At 44.5% G+C, this 21,610-nt stretch overlaps 1 long non-coding RNA gene across 1 annotated transcript in view; it reads right to left on the bottom strand.

Annotated features, from left to right (window-relative positions):
• Positions 1-11,800: 11,800 nt before the first annotated feature.
• LOC132810562 (uncharacterized) overlaps positions 11,801-21,610 on the bottom strand; it is a 37,235-nt gene continuing 27,425 nt past the window's right edge. Inside the window, exons 4-5 of the long non-coding RNA XR_009642927.1 lie at positions 21,377-21,505; positions 11,801-11,930 (exon numbers count right to left, since the gene is read on the bottom strand). This is a non-coding gene — a long non-coding RNA (uncharacterized LOC132810562). The remainder of the gene's footprint in view (positions 11,931-21,376; positions 21,506-21,610) is intronic.

Here is a 21,610-nt window from a genome sequence, read left to right as displayed (position 1 = left end):
AGACAGAAATAGACAGAATGGGAAATTAGACTGATGTAATGAGGATAACTCATGCAGAGTGGCACTGAGTCCAGCAGAGATCTCGAGAATCCCAGTCTCCATCCCTTGTATGTGCTGCTGCGTCTATCTGGAGTGGACAATTCTGTTGACTCAGCATCTCAGAGCATCTGTAAGAGGGAGAAATGCTGCCAGAGGCAGCAAATAGACCGACACAGCGAGGGGTACCACATGGAGAGATACTGAGTGATATCACATTACTAGACACTGTATTAACAGGGAATTGTTTGAATTTGTAACAAAGGCACTGGGATAATTGTGAGGGGATTCAATCTTCATATCTCATCATCTCTTTGGCGGTGGCTCACAGATGAGGCTGACTCTCTCCCAATCTCGGGGCGAGGGTGGGAAAGTCTAGAGTTGGCTGTACAAACCGATGTGGCCTTCCACACACACTATTACACATGGGGCATGAGGTGGACATGGGAAGAGGGTGGGTGGGGCGTTGGCGTGACAGCGCTCTCCTTGTGCTGTTTTCTGCTGGATTCCTATTTTCACCACAGCAAGTTTCGAGGTGCTCAACACCTTCCCAATGCTCTTTCCCCACTTTGGACGGTCTTGGCCCAGGACTTAACAGATTTGATTAAGAGATGAAAAAAAAACGATCAATTCTGAGAAGCCAGCATTTAGAAACTTGGACACATTTGTTAAAGAGATCGCTATGGATTCTCCTAGCAGGAGGAGTGCAGTAGGAAGAGGAAACATTGTCAGATGATAGGAACAGGGAGAATTGAAGGTTCTGGAAGTGGTGAGGGTGTAACAGAGAGAGGCAAAGTCCTGAACAATGTTACAAAGCCAGTACGGATTGCTGCAGCTAGAGCTGTTTGCAGAGTTAGGGATGGAGATATGTATTCTCATTGATTCATTTGCGGCCTGAGGATGGACCAGCATACATTACCCCATTGCTAATTGCCTAGAGGCAGCTCAGAGTCAGCCACATTGCTGCGGGACTGGAGTCACATGTGAGCCAGACCATGTAAGAATGCTAGATGTCCCTCCCTGAAGGACACACGTGAACAAGTTGATTTTTTCCAGAAAATCAACAATGCTTATACAGTGACCTCACTAATGTCCTGTACAGATACACCATGACATCCCAACTCCTACTCTCAATGCTCTGCCCAATGAAGGGTAACCATCCCAAACGCCTGCTTCACCAGCCTGTCTACCCATGACGCTACTTTCAAAAGACTGTGTATCTGCGTCCCTGGGTCACTGATTGACAAGGGCCCGAACGTTTACTTTACCAGTCCAGCCTGGTCTGTTTTACCACAATACAATATCTTGCATTTCTCCACCTGTTCTTTCTAACCTGACTGACCCAGCTGTACTGTTGATCCCTTTGTACTCTTCGATAACCCTCTTCACTGTCCACTTTATCACCAATTTCAGTCTCACTCCCAAACTTGCTAACCATGACTCCTGTATTATCATCCAAGCAGTCACACTTACACATAGGTATATAGGAACTGAAGGACTTAAAGAGATTACACAGACCTGGAGTGTTGTATGCAGAGGAGTAGATTAAACTGATAGGGATGGTTTTAGAGACTCAACAATGTTTGGAAATAATGGGGGTTGCCATGGTGATAGCATGTTTCAACAATTTGGAGGATATAGGTCTGAAGGAGCTTTGTCAGTTAGCGATGGTACAGTACAGGGAATTGTCGTGGCTTCCGTTTCATAAGCAATCCATAAGCACTTACAATAGCCTGTTTGACATGTGCATTATTTCTCGACCATTCATCAGACAGCACTGCAAATACTTCACTGCCTCCGCCTACCAGCTTAGACTGAACTAACATTACTCAGAAGACCTCAGGCCACTCTGTCTGTCTATGCAAAGTCACAGGTAGTTAGGATAGCGAAGAAGGCGCTTGGTATACATTATTGGTCAGACTATTGAGTACAGGAGTTGGGGGGTCATATTGCGGCTGTACAGGACAGTGGTCAGGCCACTTTTGGAAGACTGCATGCAACTCTGTTCTACTTCCTATCGGAAGGATGTTGTGAAAATTGAAAGGGTTCAGAAAAGATTTACAAGGATGTTGCCAGGGTTGAGCTATAGGGAGAGTTGAACAGGCGATGGTTGTTTTCCCTGGAGAGTCGGAGGCTGAGGGGTGACCTTATTGGGGTTTATAAAATCAAGAGGGACATGGATAAGGTAAATAGACAGTGTTTCCCCTGGGGTGTGCGAGTCCAGAATTGTAGGGCAAGGTTTAGGGTGAGAGGAGAAAGGTATAAAAGAGAACTAAGGGGCAACATTATCACGCAGAGGATAGGACATGTATGGAATGAGCTGCCAGAGGAAGTGGTGGAGGCTAGTACAACAGCAACAGTTAAAAAGCATCTGGATGGATGTATGAATAGGAAGGGTTTAGAGGGAGATGGGCCGGGTGCTGGCAGGTGGGACTATATTGGGTTGAGATATCTGATCTGCAGGATGGGACCGTGAATGTATTGTGGAACCTGGAGGATGTTATAATTTGAACTACAGGTAATTTTTGATTGGATCTTTCAGCCAATCTTACAGATGGTACAATTGCAACATTTAAGAAGCATTTGGATGGATATATGAATAGAAAGGGTTTGGAGGGACATCGGCCAGGTACTGGCAGGTGGGACTAGATTGGGTTGGAATATCCTGTCGGCATGGCCGGGTTTGACTGAAGGGTCTGTTTCCACGCTGTACATCTCTATGACTGTAAGATCGGCTGAATGGTCCAATCAAAAATTACCTGCGGTTCAAATCATAATATCCTCCAGGTTCCACAAGCCATCCTCGGTCACATCCTGCAGGTTCTATGAATTGCGCAACCTCCTGCAGGTCCCAAGTCCCTTCCTACATTTGTACCATCCTCCAGGTTCTGCAGCCCTTCATACCTCGTAACATGGCCCAGACTCTCCAACTCTTCCTTCCTCTGCAATGTTCCCTAGAAGGCACTGGAGGATGGTGGGGGTTACAGAGATATGGAGGGACATCAGGATGGCAGGATTTTGCAGACATTAGGAATATAGGGACTTGAGGAGGTTTCACAGTTTATGAGTGTTGTAGGGTCTGGAGGAACTTACAAAGGTAGGCATAGTTTGAGATTGGAGGATTCTGCAGAAAGCCTTTATGTGGTTAAAGGCAGAATTCTTAGCAGCGTGCAGGAACAAAGGGATCCTGTGTCCCTCAGGTTACCACCCAAGTTGACAGGGTGTTAAGAAGGCATATGGTGTATTGGCTTTCATTAGAAGGGGGATTGGGTTTTAGAGATGCGAGGTTTTGCTGCAGCTCTACAGAACCTCAGTTAGACCACACTTGGAATATTGTGAACAGTTCTGTTTGCTTCATTATAGGAAGGATGTGGAAGCTTTAAAGACAGTGCAGAGGAGATTGAACAGGATGCTGCCTGGACTGGAGAGCATGCCCATAGAAGGTAGGTTGTAGAAGCTGGGGCTTTTCTGATCAGAGCGAAGGAGGAAGAATGGTGACATGATAGAGGTGTACAAGGGAATGAGAGGCATAGATGGAGTGGATAACCAGAGACTATTTCCCATGGTGAAATGGCAATCACAAGGAGACATAAGTTTAAGGTAATTGGCGGAAGGTTTAGCTTAGATATCAGAGGGATATGGGCCAGGTGCTGGCAGGTAGGACTAGATGGGGTTGGGATATCCTGTCGGCATGGACGGGACTGGTATGTTATTGACACAGTGTGGTGGGTGTGTGGAATGGACTGCCAGCCGTGGTAGATTCAGACGCATTCCAGATATCTAAGCAACTCTTGGACAGGCACATCAATGACAGTAAAATGTAAGGTATGCAGGTTAGTTTCGTCTTCAGAGTAGGATAAAAGGTCAGCACAATATTGAGGGCGGAAGGGCTTGTTCTGGAATGTGCTAATCCATGTTCTAAATAGCAAGGGTTATGATGGCAGCAAGAGGTTTCGGGAAGCGGGAGAGGTTGTGATCTGAATGAAGTGACACAAATAGGAGGCGTTGCTAAGGTTGTATGAGGTAACAGAGACAGCAATGGTCTGATCTGGAGCAGATGGCCCAGACTGGGAGGGGTGTGGGGGCTGGAGGTGGTTTCACAGAGAGGGAGGGGCACAGAGCCACAGGAGGTTACAGAAATGTGGAGAGCTGTCGGGCCTACAGGAGTTCATGGAGATGGGGAGGTTGGGAGGAATGGAGCAGTTTACAGGGATAAGGATAGTGGTATTTTACACAGACAGGAATTTTTCAGGTGAATGGAGCTGAGTACAGAGATAAAGTGAGTTGTCCAGATTAGAAAAACAAATAGACATATGGAGGGTAGTCGTGACTGAAGATGTTTATAGATACAGGAAGGCTGAGGTTCTGCAGGTTATTTAGATAAAGAGGATGTGGAATCAGACAGATTCTCCAAGTGACAAAGACAGCAATTTTGGTTGGAGACAGTTTCACAGATTAGGGAGCATTAGTAACCTCCTCCAGTTTAGTCAAAGTGGGAAGGGTTGTAGGGGAGGGAGACGTTTACACATGTAAGAGCTGAAGAAGATTATGGAAATGAGTAGATAGATGGAGACACTAGAGCAGCTTACATTGACAGGGTGGGTGCTGGCAATGAAAAGATTTCACACAGATAGTGGGTCTTGTAGGAACTGGATTGAAAGAGTCACAGGCATTGGAATGGCTTCTGCAGATTGGGAGTGTTACAGGGACTGAGAGGTTTGTAGGGTCTCCACAGATTGGTGGTGTCTTTAAGAATAGAAGAGTTTATGTAGATACTGAAAGCTTAAACCCAATGCATGCAGTCTTCATTTCAAGACCAGAGCCTTATTATCCCACACCAGCCAAGGATCCCTAACCCTGCCAGCATTTCCCTTTATCCCAATGGGGCAGACTGGTCCTGGATTCTTCAGATCACACTTTGAAAAGCCTCCCATTTGCCAGTTGTTTCTTTTCCTTCAAACAGACTCACCCAATCGATTAGAATCATAATGTGGAGGTGCCAGTGTTGGACAGGGGATGTACAAAGTTAAAAATCACCCAACACTCGGTTCCAGTCCAACCGGTTTATTTGAAAGCACTAGCTTTCAGAGCACTGCCCCTTCATCAGGTGGTTGTGGAGCACAATCCTAAGGCACAGAATTTCTAGCAACAGGATGGCAGGGTCATGGAATATAATATCAAACAAATTTAGTTGAAGCCTTTCATCTGTTACAGTGATCACCAGCGCTTCCAAAGCGAGTTGGATTATAACTGGGCATTGTGCAATTTTAAATTCACAGCATTGACGCTGGCCAGATCCTGCAGAATGGCCCCAAACCTGGCCCTGTTCCAGTTTTCCTCATCAATCTGGGGACCTGCTGATCTTCCTTCATAACTATGTTAAAACAAAGACAGTTGTGGGCACTGTGTTGCACCTGCCTGAGTAGAGTAGGGCCCTCTGCATATTGATTTAGAAACCTTTCTTGGACATATTTGAAAAATTGCAATCTGTCCGAGTCTTTTATACTCCAGGTGGCCCAGTCAATACAGGGAATATTAAAATCTCCAGCCTGTACTCCTCTATTATTCCTATAGTTATCTGCAATCCCTCAACACAGCTGCTCCTCTGGTATCTGTTGGGTCTACTCAGTCTACAATACAGTCCCAACAAAGTGACCACCTCTCTTCTTTTTTCTAACTTCTAACCATGTGGAATTTTAAATGAATATATGTTTTAAAAATTAGAATTAACAATCCATAAATAAGTATTGATAAAAATCCAAACACTTGACCTTCAGAGAAAGACGACAGTTCACTTTCACGTGGTCTGCACGACATACCCACAGCAAAGTGTTTGCCTCTCAATGATCCTGTGAAATGGGCGAGCCAGCTGCTTAGCTCAAGGGCAGCAAGGGATGGGCAATAAAGGCTGGTCAGCCAGAGACACCCACATCCCAGACCTGATTTTAAAAAAATCCATTCAGATTGGTCCCAGCACAGTTCCAGTGGAACAATGTCCTGGCCAATCACATTGGTAGGATTATGGACAGGGCTTTAAACTGACAAAGAGGATGCTGGGACAGGCTTCAGGTGAAAGAAGCTTTCCAAATCCAAATAGAAAAGGTGAAGCAACAGAAAATGTGACCGAAGACAACAGAAAGGAACAGGATGGGCCAAATTTTAACTAAAACTGTAGATCAGCAAAACCATTTGTGACAGGAAATTGTGGGAAAGAGTAAGTTATGTTTTTTATTAATGGACAAAGTCTCTGCAACAAGGTAGATGGATTTGTGGCACAGAGATAAAAGAGATTTTGACACCAGAGAGATGTGGTTACAGGGCGAACAAAAGGTGGACATAAATATTCAATGTTTCGCAACATTGTGCAAACTCAGGCAAAATGGGTAACACTAACAATAATGGGTAAGACGGGCATTACAGAGAAAGCATTTGGTCTCAGATCATGAAGTAGAGTCAGTCTGAATGTAACCTCTGGCTATTCCTTGCCAAGGACACAAGCAGCAGAACAGTTTTAGACCACTGAACAGCATTCCCTTGCTCATCACTGCATTACACAGGAACTCATTGGAATTTTTAATAAAGGAATGGTGAACATTTATTGAAATTTCAATATTCGCAAAGTCTGGGACAGTCACACTGACAACAGTGATATTGGAAGAGGAGTTCAGAGAATTTTTTTTCAGTATTTCTTAGAATAACACATTGTGCAACCAGCGAGGGACGTAACTGTCTCAGAGCGACTGTTGTGTGAGAAAACTTAGTGAATGAGTTATGTCATTCTGGAGAGATCCTCAGGAAAATTGTGATAAAGTGCAGTTTAAAGAAAAATAAAGTTTTCAAGTAAATCACAGAAAGGACAAGCTACAAATAGAAACAAAAATAGCCAATTACATGGGTTTGAGAGGAAAACTGACCAAGGTAAATAGGCTACACAGACTGAAATATGGGTGTCTGGAAATGAACTGTGGAAAACATTTGAATGAACAGTGTAAAACACTCAACAAAAGGACATTCCATTGAAACAGACAAAAACTCAGCAAGAAATCCCCATCAGTCCCTCACTCAGGACAAAATGGATCATATTAGATTAGGAAGCTGAGAAGATCACCACAAAATACTTAAAATCCTCAAGTGAGAGTTTTAGAGTAAGTTTTAAAGGGATTGCAATGGGTCTGCTAGCAGGAGGAGGGCAATGCGAAGAGGAAACATTGTCAAGGTTTATTGATACGTTAGGAACAGGGAGAGATGAAGATGCTGGAGGTAGTGAGAGAGTTACAGAGAGTGGTCAGGGCCTGAACGGTGTTACAAAGCCAGTACGAATTACTGCAGCTGGAGTGGTTTGCAGAGGTAGGGAGGGACATATTTATTTTTATTTATTCATTCATGGGATGTGGGTGTTACTGCCTGGACCAGCATTCTTTGACCCCATGCTAATTACCCAGAGATTGTTGGTGGATATATATACTTTGCTGGACTCAGGTGAAGTGTTGAATGACTGGCGGATCGCTAATGTGGTCCCTTTGTTCAAAAAGGACAGCAGGGACAGGCCAGGTAATTACAGAGCAGATAGTCTGACAGCAGGGGGAGGGAAATTATTGGAATGAATTATGAGGATGAATCCACACTTGCAAAGATAAGGATCAACTTGGTTTAGTCATCACAGATTTGGCAGAGGAAGGTACTGTCTGAGGAATTCAGTTCAGGTTTTTGAAATGGTGCTGAAGTATATTGATGAAGGCAGTGCAGATGATGTGGGTTACACGGACTTGAATAAGTCCTTTGATAAGATGCAAAATGGAAGGTTGGTCCAAAAGGACTGGGTTCCAAGGCAGGTTGGCAAATTGGATGCAAAACTGGTGGGTAGAATACTTTCACCAACGGGTGTACACAGGGATCTGTGCAGGAACCATTGACCATTAATGACTCGGATGTGAAAGCAGAAGGTATCATTAGTAGGTTTGCAGATGATATGAAAGGTGAGGGTGTTATCCACAGTGAGGGGGATGGTCTCCGTCTGCTGTTCGATGTCGATCAGATAAAAATCTAAGCAGAGTTCAGTTCTGATTGAAGTGAGGTAATACTCTGTGGGAGGTACGATAAGCGAAGGACAGACATAATGAATGGTAGGACTTTGCGGAGTACTGAGGAATACAGGGACCTTGGTGGACAAGTTCATAGATCCCTGAAGGTGTCAGCACAGGGAGACAGGGTGGGAAAGGCACCTCAACTGGGAGCGGGAGAGGGACCCACATCCTGCTGGGGTGAATTGCTAGAGATGCTTGAGAGGACATAACCTAGTCTGGCAGGGTGTTGGACCTTAAATAAACGTAAGGCCAGAAAGAAGATTGAGACTGGTACACGTGTTAAAGACAGTAATTTCAGCAGACAAGGCAGGCAAGAACATAGCAGGCAATGGGGGAAAACTGATGATTAAACTGCATTTATTTCAATACAAGGGGCCTGACAGCTAAGGAAGATGAACTCAAGGCAGGGATTGGAACATGGGACTGGGATATTATAGTTATTACAGAAACACAGCTGAGGGAGGGGCAGGACTGGCAGTTCATTGTTTCAAGGTAGAGATGCTCCAGGAAGGGGAGGCAGGAGAGGACGTGTGGTGGTGGGTTTTGATTGCATGAATCATCCCAGCAGGACTTAGAGAGGATATTCCTGTGGGATCGCCCAGTGAAGCTAAGTTAGAACTGAGAAATAAGAATGGGTCATCACGTTGATACGATCTGACTGCTGACCCCGAATAATCCGTGGCAGACTGATGAACAAATGTATCGGGACATCTTAAATATCAACCATAATAATGGGGCTGTTATGGTAGGGTTTTTGAACTTTCCAAACCTAGATTGGGACTGCCAGTGTTCAGAGTTTGCAAGGGAGGCATTTGGTAATTGTGTTCCAGGATCTCCCAATCAATATGTAAATGGCCTGAAAAGAGAAAGGGGCAAAACCTGACCTCCCCTTGGGAATCAAGGTAGGGAAGGGGACTGAGATGTGAGTGGGAAAGCATTTTGCCAAAGTAACCACAGTTCTCGTAGTTTGAAAACAGCTTTGGAAAAGGACAGGCCTGGTCCACAAGTGCAAGTTATAAAATGGAGCCTGACCAATCTTGATCGTATTAGCCAGGAACTTTCAAAATGTGATTGGGGACGGGAATTATTTACAGGGAAAGGGAAGTTTGGCAAGTGAGAATATCTTTAAAGTGAGATAAACTGATCGACTAGCGTCAGCATGTTCCTGTGTGTGTGCAGCTCAATGCTGACAGCATTCGGAAACACTGGCTGTCTATTGAGGGTCTGGTCAAGGAAAAGGGGGCACATGTCAGGTATAGCCAGCTGGATCAAGGGAATCCCTGAGGATATACAGGGGCTGTAGGAATACACTTTGATTAGAAAACAGGAATGGAGAAAGGCTCAATGAAATAGCCTCAGCAGAGAAGGAAAGGGGAATCCAAAAGTGATTGTATCAGTATATTAGGAGTGCATAAGGAACTCAGGACAAAATAGTATCCATTAAAGATCAATGAGGCCATCGATGTGTGGGACTGCAGGATATTTGCTAAGATCCTAAACATTTTTTTCACTCCAGAACTTACTGAGGACAAAGACTGGGGAACTCAGGGAACAAGAGTAATACATGAGACCACATTCGGAGTCCTCTGCAATTCCAGTCTCCCTGCTACAGGAAGGATGTTGTGAAACTTGAAAGGGCTCAGAAAAGCTTTACAAGATATTGCCCGGGTTGTTGCTGAATAAGCTGGGGTTACTGTCACTGGAGAATCGGAGACTGAGGGATGACCTTACAGAGGCTTATATGAACATGAGCGGTATGAGCGGCATTGAGATTGCACAGACATTTACGAGGCCTGTTCTGCAATACTCTGTGCAGTTCTGGTCACCCAGTTATAGGGAGGATCTTATTAAGCTGCAGGGGATTCAGAAGAGATTTACCAGGATATTGCTGGGTATGGAAGGCTTGGGTTCTGAAAAATGGCTGGATAGGCTGAGTCTTTTTTCACTGGAGCCTGGAGGTTGAGACATGATACTATAAAGGTTTATGAAAAAAATGAGGTATATAGATCAATTTAATGGTAGCTGCCTTTTCCGCAGGATGGGAGAGTCTCAAGAGGAGGGGCCACATTTTTAAGGTTAGAGGAGAGAGATGTTCAAAAAAAAGATATGGGGCAATTTGCTACACCGAGGGTGGTTTGAGTGTGAAATGAACTTCCTGAGAAAGGGGTTGATGTGGGTACAATTACAACACTTTAAAGATATTTGGATAAACAGGTGAATAGGGAAGGGTTGGAGTGCTATGGGCCAGCAACAGGCAGCTGGGAAGAGTTGAGTTTAAGATGATGGTGGGTATCAGCTGAAGGGTCAGTTTCCATGCTGTATGGCTCTATGACAAGAATATGGTTTTATTCCATTATTGAAGAAAGGATCAGGGCTGGGTCCACTAATGTGCATCATCTACATAAATGATTTGGTTGAAAATATAGAAGTGATTGTGCGTAAGTTTGTTGATGATCAAATTAATGGTGTAGTGGGCAGTAAATACGGATATCAAAGGGGGTCTTGACCAACTGGGCCAGTGGACCAGGCAATGAAAGATGGAGTTTAATTCAGGTGTTGGATTTTGTTAAGACAAACCATAGAGGACTAATACAGTTAATGGAAGGGCTCTGGCCAGGGTTGTCGAATAGAGAGAAAGAGAGAGAGAGAGAGAGAAAGAGAGAGCGAGAGAGAGAGAGAGAGAGAGAGAGAGAGAGAGAGAGAGACCAGGGGGTGCAAGTTTCATTGTTCTTCAGAAGTGGCATACCGGATGGACAGGGTGGGAAAAGCGACATTTGGCAAATTTGCCGTCATTGACAGATGAATCCTCGGGGTGGCCCTAAGAATGGTGAATAGCCAAGGGTAGGTGAGTCCAAAACTCGAGGATATAAATGGGACGTGAGAGAGCAAGGATTTGAAGGGGGAGCTGACGGGGAACATTATCCACAGAGGATGGTGCATAGACGGAACAGACTGCCTCAGGTACATGGGAGAAACAAGAACAATTACAGCATGGAACAGATATTTGGGAGGTACATTGAGAGGAGAAGGTTTGAAGAGATAAGGGCCAAATACAGGCAAATGAGACTCATTCAGTTTAGGTAACATGGGCAGCATTGAGGAGTAGGACCACAGGTTCTGTTTCCGTGCTGTATCACTCTGTATCCAGTTAAAGAGGATTAGTGTACCAAAATAAGGCATGTTGTGGACACTGAAACAAGTTACAGCGATAGGGATGGTAGTCTGGAATGCAGTACGTCTCAACTATGTGGAGGGACTATCGGGAAGGGAGGAGGTTACAGGGACAACTACTGTTATAGGAGTTAAAAATGACTGAAGACACTGGTGCACAAGCCATGCCACAGATACAGCGTTGCAGAGTAGTGAGTCTTAATACAGTGTTGGAGGGAGAACACAGAACAGAAAGATCCCAGGCAGCATTCACACCCTCTCGTGGGAGGCCTGCTTTCCCCTCTGTTGTCCTGATGCTCACTAAGACAGCACAGGCCTGGACTGATAACTCTGAACTCCCGATGCTGTCTCAGTGCAACGTAAGTTAAAGTAGATGTGGTGATTGAGCATGGGGTGTGTCTATACTGTGCTCCCCACCCAGCACTGTGTCTATATCATGTATTGTTAGCCGATGTTTGCAGCCCTCCCATTGCTCCCTGCTCTGTGCACTGTGAGTGATCTTACCTCACTGCAGGATTTATTGAAGGCTCCAGATCTCCCTGCCCTTTGTCTCTCTGGCTGACCAACCATCTTCAATGAGGTGATGGATGAGACACACAGCAGTTGGGAAGTCTATTGAGTCAGTAACTTCCTGAGTACCTACAGGAGAGAGAGAAATAGACAGAATGGAAAATTAGACTGATGCAGTGAGGGTTACACAAGGAGAATGGAAATGAACCCCACAGATATCTGGAAAATCCCACTCCATCCCTGGCCTGTGCTGTTGCGTCTCTCTGGAGTGGAGAATTCTGTTAGCTCAGGATCTGGAGTAGCTGCAAGAGTGAGAGACACTGACAGAGGCAGCAATTAGACCCACACAGTGAGGGATACCACATGGGGAGAGACTGAGTGATATCACCGGAGTGCTGGAAGACTTCAGGATCACACAGTCATGTTGGAAGAATGGGTTTAGCTTCATGTATCAGTGTTCAGGGATGAGCAACCAGTGAGCAGGTGAAGTGATGGCCTAGTAACATTATTGTTAGGGCATTTGTCCAAAACCTCAGCCAGTGCTCAGGGGAGGCAGGTTTGAATCCCATCATAAGATATGGTGGAATTTAAAATCAATAATTTTAAAAATAGCAATTAACAATCCATAAACAAATATGAAACCATTGCTGATGTACAAAAATTACAATCCCTTAGATTAGACTTTGTACAGTGTAGAAACAGGCCTTTCGACCCAACCAGTCCACACCATCCCTCCAAAGAGTAACCCACTCAGACCCTTCTCTCTCGACCAAATGCACCTAACATTATGGGCAATTTAGCACGGCCAATTCGCCTGACCTGCACGGCTTTGGACTGTGGGAGGAAACCGGAGCATCCGGAGGCATTTCACGCAGACACAGGGAGAATGTGCAAACTCCACACAGTCGCCTGGGGCTGGAATCGAACCTGGGACCCTGGTGCTGTGAGGCAGGAGTGCTAATCACTGAGCCACCGTGGCGTGCACTTGGCCTTTCGACAACGAGATCTGATCATCCTCACTTGGTCTACACGACATACCCACAGCAAAGTGTTTGCCTCTCAATTACCCTCTGAAATGGCCGAGCAAGCTACTCAGCTCATGGGCAGGTAGGGATAGGTAATAAAGGCTGGTCAGTCAGAGACACCCACATCCCCTACCTGATTTATAAAAAAAATCTAATAGAATGGTCCCACTGGTATCGTGGTGGGCCCAGTGACCAGGGTCCTGGCCGATCATGTCAGTAGGTTTATGGACAGGGCTTTAAACTGACAGAGAGGATGCTGGGACAGGATCCAGATGAAAGGAATTTTCCAAATCCAAAGAGAAAAGGTGAAGCATCGGAACAACATGGGAATGTGACTGAAGGCAAGCAGGAAGGAACAGGAAGGGACAGCGATTAACTAAAACTGTACATCAGTGAATAGGTTTGTGACAGGAAATTGTGGGAAAGAATAAATTATTTCATTTTTGAATGGACGAAGTCTTATCAATAAGGCAGATGGATTAGTGACACTGAGATTAAAAAAAAGGTTTAGACACCAGAGAGATGTGGTTACAGGGTGAACAAAAGGTGGACATAAATATTCAATGGATCACAACCTTGCGGAAACTCAGGCAAAATGGACAACACTAACAATAATGGGTAAGAAAGGCATTACAGAGAAAGCATTTGGTCTCAGATCATGAAGTAGAGTCAGTCTGAATGTAAATTCTGGCTACTACTTGCCGAGGACACATGCAGCAGAACAGTTTTAGCCACTGAACAGCATTCCCTTGTTCATCACTGCATTACACAGGAACTCATTGGAATTTTTTAACAAACACATTGTGATAATTTTGGGAAACTTCAATATTCCCATAATCTGGGACAGTCACACTGACAACAGTGATATTGGAAGAGGAGTTCAGAGAATTAGTTTTCACTGTTTCTTTGAATAACAAATTGTGCAACTGGCGAGGGACATAGCTATCTCAGAGCGACCGTTGTGTGATGAAACTTCGTGAATGAGTAATGTCACCTGGAGAGATGCTCTGCGAAAATGTGATAAAGTGCAGTTTAAAGAAATATAAAAGTTTTAAAGTGAATCACAGAAAGGACAAGCTACAACGAGAAACAAAAATAACCAATGACATGAGTTTGAGAGGAGAACTGACCAAGGTAAATAGGCTAAACAGACTGAAATATGTGCCTGTAAATGAGCATTGGAAACCATTTAAAGGAGCAGTGTAAAACACTCAACAAAAGGACATTCCATTGAAACAGACAAATCCTCAGCAAGAAATCCCCATCGGTCCCTCACTCAAGTAAAAAGGATCATATTAGATTATCGGGCTTAGAGGATCACCAAAAGGTACTTAAAATCCTGAAGTGAGAGGATGTTTTAGGAGTAAGTTTTAAAGGGATTGCAAAGGGTCTGCTCGCAGGAGGAGGTCAGATGGAAGAGGGAATAATTGTCAAGGTTTTATGTCACAACAGGAACCGGGAGAGCTGAATGTGCTGAAGGTGCTGAGAGTGTTACAGAGAGTGGTCAGGGTCTGAACGGTGTTACAAAGCCAGTACAGATTGCTGCAGCGGGAGGGGTTTGCAGAGGGAGGGAGGGACATATGTATTTTTATTTATTCATTCATGGGATGTGGATGTCACTGATTGGACTAACATTCTTTGCCCCACTGCTAATCACCCAGAGTATAGCACAGAGTCAGCCATATTGCTGTGGGTCTGGTGTCCCGTGCAGGCCAGACCAGGTTAGAATGTCAGATGTTCTTCTCTAAAGGATGTAAGTGAACCAGATGAGTACTTCCTACTGGTCAACAATGCTTTTATGTACAGCCACAACATGACATCCCAACACCTCCTCTTATTGCTCTGCTCAAAGAAGGTAACCATCCCAAACGCCTGCTTCACCAGCCTGTCTACCTGTGACACCACTTACAAAGAGCTATCTACCTGCATCCCTGGGTCTCTGACTGACAACACCACCCAGGGCCCGAACATTAACTGTACAAGTCCCACCCTGGTTTGTTTCACCAAAATGGAACATGTCACGTTTATCTAATTAAACTCCATCTGCTATTCTTCAGCCCACTATCCCAGCAGTACTGTTCATCATGTTGTATCTTGGATAAATTTCTTCACTGTCCACTTTACCAACAATTTCAGTGTCACTCAAAAAATGTACTTACCACAAAACCAATATTCCCATCCAAACCATTTACCCAAATGACAAACAACAGGGGACCCACTACCCCGCTGGTCACATGCCTCCAGTCAGAAACACAACATGTCTCCCATCACCCTCTGTCTCCTACCATCAAGCTAGTTTTGTATCCAGTTCACTAGCTCCTCCTGAATGCCATATCCTTTTACATTGATCTGAGCTTATTACCCATTTCCCAGACGGATCGTAGAACACAGAACAGTACAGCACAAGACCCTTCGGCCATGATGCCATGCCCATCTTTTACCCGACTGTAAGATCAAACTAACTGACATACCCTTCATTTTGCTCCCATCCATGTGCCTATCCAAGAGTCTGTTAAAATATCCCGTTCTACCCACCCACCACTCTCTGTGTAAAGAACCTACATCTGTAATCTCCGCTTACCCATCCTCCAATCACCTTACAATCATGCCCCCTGGTACCATGTATGCCATGGGATAAAGAGGTCTCTCACTGTTCACTCTCTCTTTGCCTCACACCATCTTGTTCACTTCTACCAAATCACACCACACCCTTCTTCACTCCAATGAGAAAAGCCTTAGCTCCCTCGACCTTTCTTCATAAGACATGCCCTCCAGTACAGGCAGCATCCTGGTAAATCTCCTCTTTACCCTCTCTAAAGCTTCCACGTCCTTCCTGTAATGAAGGGACCAAAACTGAACACAATATTCTAATTGGGATCTAAACAGGGCTGTATAGAGCTGCAGCATAACCTCATGGCTTTAAAACTCAATCCCCCAGCTAATGAAAGCCAATGCAACATATTCTTTCTGAACAACACTATCAGCTTGGTGGCAAATTTGAGGGGATCTCTGGTCATGAAATCCAAGATTCATCTGTTGCTCCACACTATCCAGTATCCTGCCTGTATCTCTGTATTCTGCATTCAAGTCTCACCTTCCAAAATGCATCACTTCACACTTTTCCAGATTTGACTTTATCTGCCACTTCTCAGCCCAGCTCTACATCCTGTCAATGTCCCATTGCAACCTCCAGAAGACGTCCACACTATTCACCACTCCACCAACCTTCATGTCATTGGGAAACTTACTAACCCACTCTTCCACTCACACATCCAAGTCATTCATAAAATCACCAAAAGCAGAGGTCCTGTAACCTCTCCGTGCACAAAACCAGTGGTCACCGAGCTCCAGGCTGAATGCATCACCCTCTGTCTTCTATGGGCCAGGAATTCTGTATCCAGACAGACAGGTTTCCATGTATCCCATGTTCTGTGCTTTCTCAATGAGCCATAAATGCATTTTGTCACATTCTCAAAGGATTCAATAAGATTTCTGAGTCATGACCTGTCCCTTACAAAGCCATGATGACTTTCTCTAATCAAACTATGGTTTTCCAAGGAATCATAAATCCTGTATCTCAGAGTCTCCAATAATCTGCACATCACAGACAGAAGACTGACAGGTCTGTGATTCCCAGGATTATCTCTATTCCCTTTCTTGAACAACGCATGGCTGATTCACCTAACCTGCTCATCTTTGGGCTGTGGGTGGAAACCGGAGCACCTAATGGAAATCCACACAGACATGGTGAGAATGAGCAAACTTCACACATACAGTCGCCTGGGCCTGGAATTGTAATCACGTCCCTGGTGCTGTGAGGCAGCAGTGCTAACCACTGAGTCATCGTGCTGGCCCATGTAACTCTCTAGAGCCCTGCTGCTGATCTTTGGTTCCTCAACCTTAAGTCAGCTTCCTTCTTCCTCTTGACTAGATGAACTTGGAACCTTGTTAAATGCTTTGCTGAAGTCCATGTAGACAACGCTGACTGCTCTGCCTTCATCTATGTCTTGGCCACCTCCTCGAAGAGTCAATCCGGTTTGGGAAACACGGTTTCCCACTCACAAAGCCATGCTGAATATCTCGAATCAGCCCTTGCCTTTCCAAATATACGTAGCTCCATTCTCTCAGAATCTCCTCCAACAACTTACCCAGCACTGGCTCACTGGACTGAGATTTCCTGGCTTTTCCCTGCAGACCTAAAGTGATGGAATAGCATTAGCCGCCCTCCACTCTTCCGGTAACTCATTGTGTCTGTTGATAATATAACTATCTCTGTTAGGGACACTGCAATCTCTTCCCTAGCTTCCCATGAATATTCAAGGATAGACCTAATGAGCTACTGAGGATTAATTAACCTTTATTTGTTTTAAGATTCCAGCACTTTTTCTTCTCTGTTGAGGATTCTTTCCAAGACATCACTATTTATTTCCCAAAGTTCCCGAGCTTCCATGTCTTTCTCCACAGTAACTCCTGACAACACTATTTTGTCTAATATCTCACCCACCTCCTGATAGTTAAGGTGCCTGATTTTCTACCAAGTTACTCTTTAGCCCTTATTGAAACTTGTGTAAAGGCTTCTGAAAATTCAAATAAATCGTATCCTCAGTACAACTACCCCTACACCCGTATCTATTCTGCCATTTATACTCACACCAATAAAAATACAATCCTACAGGCTCAAAGCAACATTCTCTTTTTATTAAATGTGTTTCTAAGGGCCCAGTTATTGTTTATTGACATATCCTTTCAAACATATTTTAGCTCCCGACCTACTATCAGGCTAACACTGTTTGGTTTCAGACTGGCAGTAGAAAGGGTTATGGGAGTTCGTGTTTAACAAACTGAAAAAGGGAGCTTACAGGTTCAACAGGTAATAGAGGCTTTGAGTTGAGAACAGAAGTGAGTCAAACAGTCAGGGCAGGCAGGGACAAGGTAGGACTAATAAATTAAACTGCATTTATTTCAATGCAAGGGGCCTAACAGGGAAGGCAGATGAACGCAGGACATGGTTAGGAACATGGGACTGGGATCTCATAGCAATTACAGAAACATGACTCAGGGATGGGCAGGACTGGCAGCTTAATGTTCCAGGATACAAATGCTACAGTAGGGATAGAAAGGGAGGCAAGAGAGAAGGGGGAATGGCATTTTTGATAAGGGGTAGCATTACAGCTGTGCTGAGGGAGGATATTACCAGAAATACATCCAGGGAAGTTATTTGGGTGGAACTGAGAAATAAGAAAGGGGTGATCGCCTTATTGGAATTGTATTATAGACCCCCCAATAGCCAGAGGGAAATTGAGAAACAAACTTGTAAAGCGATCTCAGCTATCTGTAAGAATAAGAGGGTAGTTACGGTAGGGGATTTTAACTTTCCAAACATTGACTGACACTACCATAGTGTTAAAGGTTTAGATGGAGAGGAATTTCTTACGTGTGTACAAGACAATTTTCTGATTCAGTATGTGGATGTACCTACTAGAGAAGGTGCAAAACTTGACCTACTCTTAGGAAATAAGGCAGGACAGGTGACTGAGGTGTCAGTGGGGGAGTACTTTGGGGCCAGCGATCATAATTCTAATTGTTTTAAAATAGTGATGGAAAAGGATAGACCAGATCTAAAAGTTGATGTTCTAAATTGGAGAAAGGCCAATTTTGACGGTATTAGGCAAGGATTTTTGAAAGCTGATTGGAGGCAGATGTTCGCAGCTAAAGGGATGGCTGGAAAATGGGAAGCCTTCAGAAATGAGATACCAAGAGTCCAGAGAAAGTATATTCCGGTCAGGGTGAAAGGGAAGGCTGGTAGGTATAGGGAATTCTGGATGACTAAAGAATTGAGCGTTTGGTTCAGAAAAGGAAGGAAGCAAATGTCAGGTATAGACAGGATCGATCGGGGGAATCCTTAGAAGAGTATAAAGGAAGTAGGAGTATACTTAAGAAGGAAATCGGGGGGGCAAAATGCATATATGAGATAGGTCTGACAAATAGAAATAAGGAGAATGCAAAGAGTTTTTACAAATATATTAAGGAAAAAAGGATAACTAGGGAGAGAATAGGGCCCCACAAAGATCAGCAAGGTGGCCTTTGTGTGGAGCCGCAGAAAATGGGGGAGATATTAAATGAATATTTTGCACCAGTATTTACTGTGGAAAAGGATATGGAAGATATAGACTGTAGGGAAGTAGATGGTGACATCTTGCAAAATGTCCAGATTACAGAGAGGGAAGTGCTGGATGTCTTCAAACGGTTAAAGGTGAATAAACCCCCAGGAACTGACCAGGTGTCCCCGAGAACTCTGTGGGAAACTAGAGAAGTGATTGCTGGGCCTCTTGCTGAGATATTTGTACCATCGATAGTCACAGGTGAGGTGTCAGAAGACTGGAGGTTGGCAAACGTGGTGCCACTGTTTAAGAAGGGTGGTAAAGACAAGCCAGGGAACTATAGACCGGTGAGCCTGAACTCAGTGGTGGGCAAGTTGTTGGAGGGAATCCTGACGGACAAGATGCACATGTATTTGGAAAGGCAAGGACTGATTAGGAATAGTCGACATGGCTTTGTGCGTGGGAAATCATGTCTCATAAACTTGATTGAGTTTTTTGAAGAAGTAACAAAGAATATTGAGGAGGGCAGAGTGATAGATGTGATCTATATGGGCTTCAGTGAGCTATTCGACAAGGTTCCCTATGGGAGACTGATTAGCAAGGTTAGAACTCATGGAATACAGGGAGAACTAGCCATTTGGATACAGAACTGGCTCAAAGGTAGAAGACAGATGGTGGTGATGGAGGGTTGTTTTTCAGACTGGAGGCCTTTGATCAGAGCAGTGCCACAAGGATCAGTGCTGGGCCCTCTTCTGTTTGTAATTTACATAAATGATTTAGATGCAAACGTAAGAGGTACAGTTAGTAAGTTTACAGATGACACCAAAATTGGAGGTGTAGTGGACAGCGAAGAGGGTTACAACAGGATCTGGACCAGATGGGACAATGGGCTAACTGGCAGATGGAGTTTCATTCAGATAAATGCGATGTGCTGCATTTTGGGAAAGCAAGTTTTAGCAGGACTTATCCACGTAATGGTAAGGTCCTAGGGAGTGTTGCTGACCAAAGAGACGTTGGAGTGCAGGTTCATAGCTCTTTGAAAGTAGAGTCGCAGGTAGATAGGATAGTGAAGGCGGCATTTGGTATGCTTTCCTTTATTGTTCAGCGTATTCAGTACAGGAGATGGAAGGTCATGTTGCGGCTGTACAGAACATTGGTTAGGGCACTGTTGGAATATTTTGTGCAATTCCGGTCTCCTTCCTATCGGAAGAATTGTTGTGAATCTTGAAATGGTTCAGAAAAGATTTACAAGGATGTTGCCAGGGTTGGGGGATTTGAGCTACAGGAAGTGGCTGAACAGGCTGGGTTCCCAGGAGCTTCGGAGACTGAGGGGTGACCTTACAGATGTTTACAAAATTATGAGGGGCATGGATAGGATAGGATAAATAGACAAAGTCTTTTCCATAGGGTCAGTGAGACAAGAACTCAAAGGCATAGGTTTAGGGTGAGAGGGGAAAGATATAAAAGAGACCTAAGGGGCAGCTTTTTCATGCAGAGGGTGGTACGTGTATGGAACGAGCTGCCAGAGAATGTGGTGGAGGATGGTACAATTTCAACATTTAAGAGGCATTTGGATGGGTATATGAATAGGAAAGGTTTGGAGGAATATGGGCCGGGTGCTGGCAGGTGGGACTAGATTGGGTTGGGATATCTGATTGGCATGGACGAGTTGGACCGAAGGGTCTGTTTCCGTGCTGTACATCTCTATGACTCTGTCACTCTGAGGTTATAGAAATAAACTGCGTGGTCGAGTCTGGAGGAGATTAAAGGTATAAAGGTTTATAGTTACTGAAGGAAATTACATCAATCGGGACCAGCAGAGTTTACAGAGACTGAGTGTGTTTTAGAGACAGGAAGAGTTTATAGTCATCATTAGAAATGCAGAGACTAATTTATGAGAGAAGCAGGGCCACTCTGCTTTGTGCCCAGAGACAAGGAGGAGTCTAACAGCTGGAGCAGGTTACTAAGGTACAGAGCTTTTTTGTTGTCGTGACGGGAAGGTTACAGAGATCATGAAGGTAGTAGGAGTTCAAAAAAGTCACAAAGACAGGGACGTTTTTCAGGTCTGGAAAGGACTATACTGACAGGGATGGCTTCAGGAACTGAAGAGTTATTTTTCTTCAGTTAAGGAGAGATGTGACAGAACCTGGGATTAAAGGCAAAGGCAGAGACTTGGAGAGTTGTACTGGTTGGATGAGCTTACAGGGATAAGCAGGACTGTAGGGGCTGATAGAGATAGGGGAAGTGGTATCTATGAAACAGACAGTGGGAAACTGACAGACATAGGGAGGGTTGTGTGGAACAGATGAATTTACAGACAAGATAGTGATAATGAAGCCTGAGATTTTTTTCATGTTCCTTGTCCAGCATTGTTCCTACATCATGCCCTCAGGGACTGAATTAAAGCCCATGAACTCCTCCCTGTGCTGTTTACTGTGAGTGATCTTACCGGCTGCAGGATTTACTAAAGGCTCCAGATCTCACTCTCCATCTCTCTCTGGCTGACCAACCGTCTTCAATGTGGTGATGGACGAGACAGGAATTGGGAATTCTGCTGAGTCAGGGACATCAGGAATACCTACAGGAGACAGAGAAATAGACAGAATGGGAAATTAGACTAATGCAATGAAGTCCCACAATGAACATAGAGAATGGCACTGAGTCCCACAGAGATATGGAAATT

The sequence above is a fragment of the Hemiscyllium ocellatum genome, unplaced genomic scaffold (assembly GCF_020745735.1).
Source record: "Hemiscyllium ocellatum isolate sHemOce1 unplaced genomic scaffold, sHemOce1.pat.X.cur. scaffold_1777_pat_ctg1, whole genome shotgun sequence".
Taxonomy (NCBI): Eukaryota; Metazoa; Chordata; class Chondrichthyes; order Orectolobiformes; family Hemiscylliidae; genus Hemiscyllium; species Hemiscyllium ocellatum.
This window is presented reverse-complemented; position numbering and strand designations above follow the sequence as displayed.